The following is a 10,121-nucleotide window of genomic DNA, read 5'->3' on the forward strand; positions in this document are numbered from 1 at the left end:
ATCAAACCATTTTCTAGTGCTTTTTGAAGTGTGTTTTGGGTCTTTGTTCTGCTATAAGACCCATGACCTCTGAGGAAGACTCAGCTTTCTCACACTGTGCCCTACATTATGCTGCAAAATTTGTTGGTAGTCTTCAGACTTCATAATGACATGCACACGTGTAATGCCTGCCTGGATTAAAAGACTCAGGGGGGATGTAATGGACAGACTAGAGGGAAGCCACTCACCAAGCAGGACCCCCAGAACCCTGAAACCCTTTAACCCCTATACAGGGATTTGGAATTACACAAGGCCCTGGAGAGCACTACATGTGGAAGGGTGCAGTCCGATGAGAGTAGTCGTCAGGCAGGGTTAAACCAGGAATAGCAGAACAGGGACAGAATCGGCAGACATGGACGTAATAAAAAAATGGACCAGAGGTCAAATCCGGATCGGGTAGCGAGGTACAAAAACAGCAGGCAGAAGGGTAGTCAGAAAACACACAGAAGTCAGCACAAAGGAATCACAAAACAGAATAGGGTGGACCAGGAGCCAGGAAATCAGAACTATCTCTGGAAGTGGTCATGTGACAGGAGGGGGAATAAGAAGGGTGTGGTGTCTTCCCATTGGCTGTAGCTGAACGCTGGCAACTTCAGCTGGAAGACACACGCCACCCACAGTCAGCCAGCGGTACTGCAGATCGCAAGATAACCCAGCCCAGTGGATGATCAGAGCCTGCGCCCACCGGTGCCGCTGGCATCGACTCCTCTCCCATCACCAGCACCATCCACGGCAGGAACACGGCGTTGCCTGGCGATCGGAGCAGAAGTCGCTGGAGCAGACTCCGGCGGTGACGTAACAACACAGTCAAGCAGTTCAGTGCCAGAGGCAGCAAAGCAACTCCAAAACATCAGGGAACCTCCGCCATGTTTTACTGTAGGGACCGTGTTCTTTTCTTTGAATGCCTCTTTTTTTTTCATGTAAACTCTATGTTCATGGCTTTTCCCAAAAAGCTCTACTTTTGTCTCATCTGACCAGAGAACATTCTTCCAAAACGTTTTAGGCTTTCTCAGGTAAGTTTTGGCAAACTCCAGCCTGGCTTTTTTATGTCTCGGGATAAGAAGTGGGGTCTTCCTGGGTATCCTACCACACAGTCCCTTTTCATTCAGACGCCGACGGATAGTACGGGTTGACACCTTTGTACCCTCGGACTGCAGGGCAGCTTGAACTTGTTTGGATGTTAGTCCACCATCCTCACAATCTAGCGTTGAAATCTCTCGTCAATTTTTCTTTTTCTTCCACATCTAGGGAGGTTAGCCACAGTGCCATGGGCTTTACACTTCTTGATGACACTGCGCACTGTAGACACACGAACTTTCAGGTTTTTGGAGATGGACTTGTAGCCTTGAGATTGCTCATGCTTCCTCACAATTTGGATTCTCAAGTCCTCAGACAGTTCTTTGGTCTTATTTCTTTTCTCCATGCTCAATGTGGTACACAGAAGGACACAGGACAGAGGTTGAGTCACCTTTAATCCATGTCAACTGGCTGCAAGTGTGATTTAGTTATTGCCAACACCTGTTAGGTGCCACAGGTAAGTTACAGGTGCTGTTAATTACACAAATTAGAGAAGCATCACATGATTTTTCAAACGGTGCCAATACTTTTGTCCACCCCTTTTTATGTTTTGTGTGGAATTATATCCAATTTGGCTTTATGCCAATTTTTTTTTTTTTTTCATTGAAGACAAATTAAATGAAGATAATAATACCAAAGAATTTGTGATTGCAATCATTTTTAAGAAGAAACTGAGTATTATCTGACAGAATTGCAGGGGTGCCAATACTTTTGGCCAGCACTGTATGTGTGAACAGTTATGGCGTAACTACTGCAGCTGTAGTAACACATCCAATTTTGGACAACAGTAAAATATATACGAATAATAATATTTTAATGTTACATTTGTAGGATAAAAAAATGTTCAATTATACTATGCATCAAGTTTGTGTCCTACAAAAGGCCACTTAAGATTTCATATCAAATATTGCGCAATAATTCTGTAAAAATGTTTTCAGTTATTTACAGTTTATAATCATGTACTTGATACTACTAAAATTGCCTAACAAGGATTCACCCTAACATCTATTATATACTGTACATGGCCCCTTGGGTTATTGGATCAAATGGTTCTTCTAATCTACCAGAGAAAATAAAGGGAATATATTAGAAATTTCTTGTATTATGGTATGTTAAGTTTTTGTACATACAGATTTTGAGTATAAATTACAGATCATAAACTTGGCTCAGCTAAATTTATTGTTTCCATGTGCTAAGAGTCATTTTCCATTGGGCAGAGTTTTCATAATTTAGTGCATTATCAAAATATGCGAAAAGGCAAATCTTGTCATTTAATAAGTAGCTGAATATGACATGATTCTTCAAAGATGGGGAAAATCATTATGACACTAATTTCATCTTTATTAGGCGTTGTTACTAGAGATGAGCCATCCCCCTAGTGTTCGAGTTCGGTTTGTCTAACGGCGGGTGTGTTCGTCGAACGTTCGTCAAACACCGTCTAACCCCAGAGAAAACAATGGCAGGCAAACACAAACACATACAAACACATAGAAAACACCTTCTAAGGTGTCCAAAGGTGACAAAAAACTCAGAAGACACCACAAACACATGGAAAAGTGACAAGTACATATACTCATGCCAAAACAAAAGAGCTGGACGAGTAAAAGGAGGAGAAGACACAGATATAGGAATGTCATGCCCTTCTAAAATCATGTAAAACACAGCAATGGGACTCCGACCAGAGTCTCCATTTTTTCAAAAAATTTGGTCACAGACACAACTTAAGTGGCATCAATTGTCCCACAGTTGCAAACTTAAAATGTTGATTGCATGAAGCACAATCAACAATACACAAGTCTTTACTCTCCCCAGGATGACACAGCGGTAGAAAAATCCTTGCGTATCCATGATTTGTTCATCTTGATGAACGTTAGTTTGTCCACATTGTCACTGGACAGACGCGTGCACTTATCTGTCAGCACACCCCCAGCAGCACTGAATACACATTCCGAGAGAACGCTGGCTGAGGGACGCAACAAGATCTCCAAGGCGTAAGTGGCGAGCTCAGGCCATTTTTCCAAATTGGAAGCCCAAAATGAGCAAGGTCCAGTTGAACAATCATGGCATCGATATTCACTTGGAGATACTCCCGTATCATCCTCTCCAGGCGTTGACTATGTGTCAGACTTCTTGTGTCTTGTGGCCTTGCAAAGGATGGTCTAAAAAAGTTCACGAAACAATTCCATAAAATTGCTGTTATCACCAGATACGGTGTTGCTGGTACGGTTTGAGTGATGAGGACTCGACAGTCCCATGCTTGGCAAGTTTCAACTGTGAGATTCACTCTGTGCACCACTGCTGTTTAGTGGAAAAGCCAATCTCATATTGTGTAACAGCTTCTGCTGATACTCCTGCATACGTGCCTCCCTTTCTATGGCAGGAATTATTTTGCCAAATTTTGACTTGTACCGGGGATCTAAGAGTGTGGCAACCCAGTAGTCAGCATTACTTAGAATTCTGAGAATCCGAGGGTCATGTTGTAGGTAGTGCAGCAAGAACGTGGTCATGTTTCTTGTACATCCAGGAGGACCAAGTCCTTGCTGTGTTGGTAGCAGCGAGGTGAGAATCATGTTTCCTTCCTCTGCCCTCTCCCCCCAACCTCGCACAACAGAAATGTGATCAAGGTCTCCCTCCTCTGTTGAGTCTTCCATGCCCATCACTAGTTCGTCCTCCATTTCTTCCTGGGCTCCTGAATTTTCCTCAACAGTTTGGCTGCTACCATCTGCCCTTGTTAATCCCTCTCCCCCACTATCCCATGCCTGCTGCCTGGGTGCTGCTGACTGTCTGGACCTTGTAGATCTTGGTATCGCTTCCGCATATGAATCCTTCTTTACTTCCTCCCCTTCTTCTTGTCCCACCACCTGACTCCAAATACTGTTTAGAGTGTGCTCCAGCATGTAAATGTCTGGAATTGTCATGATGATAATGGCATCATCAGCGTTAAAAATCTTCGTCGCCATGTCGACACTGTGCAGAAGGGTGTATAGGTCCTTGATCTGAGACCACTACAGCAGCATGATCTGCCCCACCTCTGGATCTCGTTGGTTCAGGCTATACGTCATAACGTATTGCACCAGGGCTCGGCGGTGCTGCCACAGTCTCTGCAACATCTGGAGAGTTGAATTCCAGCATGTCGGCACATCGCATTTCAGCCGGTGAACCGGCAGACCAAAAGACTTCTGTAGCAATGCCAGTCGTTTAGCTGCAGGGTGTGAAGTGAGCACATAGTGACCGTGCCCTCTGCAGAAGCCCATCTAGGCCGGGATAGTGGGTTAAAAATTGCTGTACAACAAAGTTCAACACATGAGCCATACAAGGCACGTGTGTCACATGCCCCGGCGAAGGGCCGCACCCAGGTTTCCAGTATTGTCGCACACGACCTTCCCTGGCTGCAGGTTTAGTGGAGACTACCATTGATGAAACTCGGTCTCCAGAGCTGACCTCAACTCCTCAGCTGTGTGACTCACATTTCCCAGACATTTCAACGTAAAGACCGCTGATGCCGTTGAGCTTTGCTGCTAGCATAGTAAGGAGGTGTGCGGGATTCCTTGTGTGCAGTTACAACGCGGGTGGCCTGACCAGGCAGGCTTGGGGTGGAGGTGGAGGACCCAGACGAGGTTGAGGAGGCAGAAGCAGTTGAGGAACTTCTACATACAGAGGATTGATGCAAAACTCGTGGGGATGGCAAGACTTGTACAGCAGACCCTTCTCCATCTCTCACCATAGTTACCCAGTGCCCAGTCGGCAACATGTAATGCCCCTGTCCATGCTTAGTGGTCCAAGTATCTGAGGTGAAATGTACCCTGTCAGAGACAGAGTTTCTCAAGGAAGCGGTAATGTTGTGTGCGACATGCTGGTGTAGCGCAGGCACACCTTTCTTGGAGAAGTAGTGGCAACTGGGCATCTGGTACTGAAGCACAGCGACTGACATAAGGTCTCGAAAATCCTGTGTGTCCACCAGGCGGAAATGCAGCATTTCTGTAGCCAACAGCTTGCAGATGCTGAAAGTCAACCTCTTAGCTTTGTCATGGCTGGGAGGAAATGGTCTTTTACTTGTCCACATCTAAGGGACCGAGGACTGGCTGCTGTGCTGAGACGGCATTGAGTAGGGTGTCCCTGGCAAACTGCTGGTCAGTGAGGAAGGTGCAGGCGGAGATAGAATGTTGCCTTCATCCAAAGGTGGTGTTCTCGATGTCTTAGAGATCTCAACACCAGCAGCTGTTTCCACTTCCAAAACATCTGACGACCTTCCAATCACACTACCTGTTGCGGGTAAAGAGTAGAGATGAGCGAACCTCTAGAGGCTCGAGTTCAACTCGGTTCGTCGAACGGAGACCGCGTTCGAGTTCAGTTCGGCGAGTCGTTCGACGAACCTCTTCAACCCCATTGAAAACAATGGGAGGCAATCACAAACACATAAAAACACCTAGAAAACACCCTCAAAGGTGTCCAAAAGGTGACAAACAACTCCCAAGACAAAACAAACATGTGAAAGTGACAAGGACAAATACTCATGCAAAAACTAAACAGCTAGATGAAAAAAAAGGGGAGGAGACACAGATATAGACATGTCATGCCCTTCTAAAATCATGTAAAACACAGCAAGGGGACTGTAAGCAGACTCTCCCTTTTTTCCAAAAATTGGGCCACACAGACACCACTTCAGTGGAATCACTTGTGTCCCAGTTGCATCCTTGACAGGTAGATTTGCATCAAGCACATTCATAAATACGCCAGCCTTAACTGTCCCCAGGATGACACCGGGGTAGGTAGCAAAGTCTTTCCTTAACCAAGACTTGTTCATCTTGGCTCATTTTTAAAAACACAGCAAGCGGACTCCAAGCAGAGTCACCCTTTTTTCCAAAAATTGGGCCACACAGACACCCCTTCAGTGGCATCCTGCAAACAGGATGTTTTTATTTGTATAAAGCAATTTCTAAATACGCCAGCCTTAACTGTCCCCAGGATGACACAGGGGTAGGTAGCAAAGTCCTTGCTGAACCAATACTTGGTCATCTTGGCTCATTTTTAAAAAAACAGCAAGCGGCATCTCCCTTTTTTCTAAAAATAGGGCCACACAGACACCACTTAAGTGGCATCACTTGTGTCGCAGTTGCAAACTTGACAGGTACAATAGCATCAAGCACATTCCAAATCCACAAGCCTTTACTCTCCCCAGGATGACACAAGGTTAGCAAAGTCCTTGCGGATCCATGACTTGTTCTACTTGATGAACGTTAGTCTGTCCACATTGTCACTGGACAGACGCGTGCACTTATCTGTCAGCACACACCCAGCAGCACTGAACACACGTTCAGAGACAACGCTGGTTGCGGGACACGACAAGATCTCCAAGGCGTAAGTGGCGAGCTCAGGCCATTTTTCAAGATTTAAAGCCCAAAATGAGCAAGGCTCCAGTTGCAAAGTCATGGCATCGATGTTCATTTGAAGATACTCCTGTATCATCCTCTCCAGCCGTTGACTATGTGTCAGACTTGTTGTCTCTGGTGGCCTTGCAAAGGATGGTCTAAAAAAATTATGAAACGATTCAATAAAATTGTTGTTACCAGCACCAGATATGGTGCTGCTGGTACTGTTAGACTGTTGATGACGAGAGAGTCCCATGTTTGTCAAGTTACAACTGGGAGATTAGGTAGGTAGTGCAGCAAGAAGGCGCTCATGTGTCTTGCGCATCCATGCAGACCAAGTTCTCACTGTGTTTGTGGCATAGAGATGCTAACCGTGCTTTCTTCCTCTGACATCTCCCCCCAACCTCGTTGAACCGAAATTTGACTAAGGTCTCCCTCATCTGCTGAGTCTTCTATGTCCATCAAGAGTTTGTTCTCCATTTCTTCCTGGTCTCCTGCACCTTCCTCAACATTTTGTCTGCTACAATATGCCCTTGTTTATCCCTCTCCCCCACTGTCCCGTGCCTGCCGCCTTGGTGATGATGAACGTCTGGACCTTGTAGATCTTGGTATCCCTTGCGCATATGAATCCTCCCTGTACTTCCTCCCCTTCCTGTTGTCCCACCCACGACTCCGAATAGTGTTTAGCGTGTGCTCCAGCATGTAAATGACTGGAATTGTCATGCTGATAATGGCATCGTCAGCGCTAAACATATCCGTCGCCATGTCAAAACTGTGCAGAAGGGTGCATAGGTCCTTGATTTGAGACCACTCCATCAGCGTGATCTTCCCCACCTCTGCATCTCGTTGGCCCGGGCTATACGTCATAACGTATTGCACCAGGGCTCGGCGGTTTTGCCACAGTCGCTGTAACATGTGGAGAGTCACATTCCAGCTTGTCGCCACATCGCATTTCAGGCGATGAACAGGCAGGCCGAATGACTTCTGGGAAAATGAATCCAAAAGTATGACATGCCTTTTGAGGCAAATTTAAAATGGCAATTATAAAGCATATTGTTTGTTTGGAGCAATTTTAGTATTTTGTCGATTTTGAAATGGGTTTCTTGTACAAACAAGATAGTTGTCAAAATGTTACAAGCAAAAGAAGGAGGTACTTACACACATTTAAACTATGACCGCACTTTGCGTTTTTCCTGCATTTCTGCAGCGTTTTGAGCTGCAGCGTTTTCATGCCAAAAGGCATGCGTTTTGCTTTTCCATGATAGTCTATGGAAAAGGTTGATTTCTAGACCGCACTTTGCGTTTTAAAACGCTGCGTTTAATTTGCATATTTTGTGGCAAAAACCATGCGTTCAAAGAAGCAGCATGTCAATTGTTTTTGCCATTTTGGGTGCGTTTTGCTAACATTGAAGTAAATGAGAAATGTCAAAAACCAAGAAACTTCAAATTTCCTGCGTTTTACATGCTTTTCCAGTGCAGAAAACATGCGTTTTGGATTTCAAAAACGCATGCTTTTCTGACATTAAAATAATGGAATAATATGTCCCTTTGAACACACACATAGTCCGACAATTAAATTAAAGAAAATTATGATTTTATTGCTATTTTAGCATTAAATATTATAAAACCGCTATAATTTCATGAAATATAACTTTTTTCTTTATGAATTCACAAATTATAAATGTATTGGTTTTTTTTCTCTTTTTTCATTCTGTCTGACTGTAAACTTTATTTAGCAGTGTCTTGATGTTCAAAACGCATCTGTCAAAACGCAGGTGAAAAAGCATGTAAAAAGCGCTAAAAACACATTTAAAATGCCGTAAATACGCATGTGTTTTTAGCGCTAAATTTCTGGAAAAGGCAACTTTGGCCAAATCAATTAAGGCAAAAACGTGCGTTCTGAACTGCAAGTAGGACGACGCAAAGTACAGTGATAGCCTTAAAACTCAAGAAAAGGAAAAGAAAAGTGTGGTACTCACCATTGGTAACATTCACAAGTTTATTCTTTAATGCATCATAGCATACAGGTAAGGCAGGGAGGAGGGTCAGGGGACATCAGGACTGATTTTGGCCACAGGTGCCTGAATCAAATTTGCATAGCAGACCATGTTGCTGAATATTAAATTGTAGTGCTGGACTCTTTTTTTCCTTCTACTTTGCAAAGCATTACACACATTTAAGTTTTTTTATTAAAATATGACATATATAGATCAATAATAAGCATGCTATACAAATACAATAAGGACTTGTGGTCTATATGAGGTCCCCATTTGGAAGCACTACCTAGAAGTGCTTTGATGAGTTTTCTAGCAGGGAAAACGTGGCAGAAAGTCATCCTATAAACAATTGTATGAGGTGACTGCCTCAAAAGAGCATCCCGCCAGCAAAGAATAAGGCCTCATACAGCTATCTTGATGGAGAAATAAAAGAGTTATGGATCTTGGAAGAAGGGGAGAAAAAAATGAAGCAAAAAATCACCGGGTGCTGAAGGGGTTAAAGACATAGGAGGGAACAATTTCAATTTCAGGTGAGAATAATATCTTTATTTTAGGTATTTCTGAAGATTAATTTGGGTTTAACTAGACGATAAGAAGCAGGAAGAGGCCAGGGACTTGTCTCTCTTAGTCTTGTCCATTTTAACGCTCTAACTGTAGAAAAAGTTATCTGAAGGCTCAAACATTCATCAGAGACGGTCCTCAGGGTATTAGGCTAAGACCTTACTTTGCGTTCACCTATTTGCAGTTCTAAACACACGTTTTGGGCTTAATTGATTTGACCAAAGTTGCCTTTTTCAGAAATTTAGCGCTGAAAACGCATGCGTATCTACCACGTTTTAGATGTAATTTCAGCACTTTTTACCTGCTTTTCCACCTGCGTTATGATAGATGCGTTTTGAACATCTAGACACTGGTAAATAAAGTTTAAATAGTCAAACAATGAAAAAATTGGAAAAAAAGGAACAAATCTATATTTTTGTGAAAAATAATGAAAATAGATTAATTTAATGAAATTATAGCGGTAATATGATATTAAATAGAAAAATAGCAATAATTTATTAAAATTCTTATTTTTAATTGTCGGACTATTTGTGTGTGTAAAGGGACATATGAAATCATTATTTTGATGTCCAAAAAGCATGCGTTTTTGAAGTCCATGAAAGTGGAAGTGGCATGAAAAAGGTGCTTCTCAAAACGGACCAAAAAAGCACCTGAAACGCAGGTGGAAACGCAAAGTGGGGCCCTAGCCTTACATACTATTAAGCCAGCAAAATTGCAAATATACAAGATCTGTGCTCATGCGACCAACATCAAGAGCTGAATTTGTTTGACAGTGAGTTAATAGAACATTTTTAATACAGTTGCATAACCCCCTTAAATGCCCCATTCAATAGTAACTCTGTGGTACCGTTGCAATTTTTGGGTGCTGATGACTAGATAGCAATCAGAAGCCACTTTAAATAAAATATTTAATATTTTTAAAATAGAAAAGTATAAAAATTCATAGAAAACATACAATTCTAAAAATAATTTTCATACCCCATGATGCATTGCTCAAAAAAAAATAATAAAATTGAAAGAAAAGAAAAAACGGTAGATTTTTTTTCTGTTTCCATTAAAAAATATTAGTAATTAAAAC

The sequence above is a fragment of the Anomaloglossus baeobatrachus genome, chromosome 4 (genome assembly GCF_048569485.1).
Source record: "Anomaloglossus baeobatrachus isolate aAnoBae1 chromosome 4, aAnoBae1.hap1, whole genome shotgun sequence".
Lineage (NCBI taxonomy): Eukaryota > Metazoa > Chordata > Amphibia > Anura > Aromobatidae > Anomaloglossus > Anomaloglossus baeobatrachus.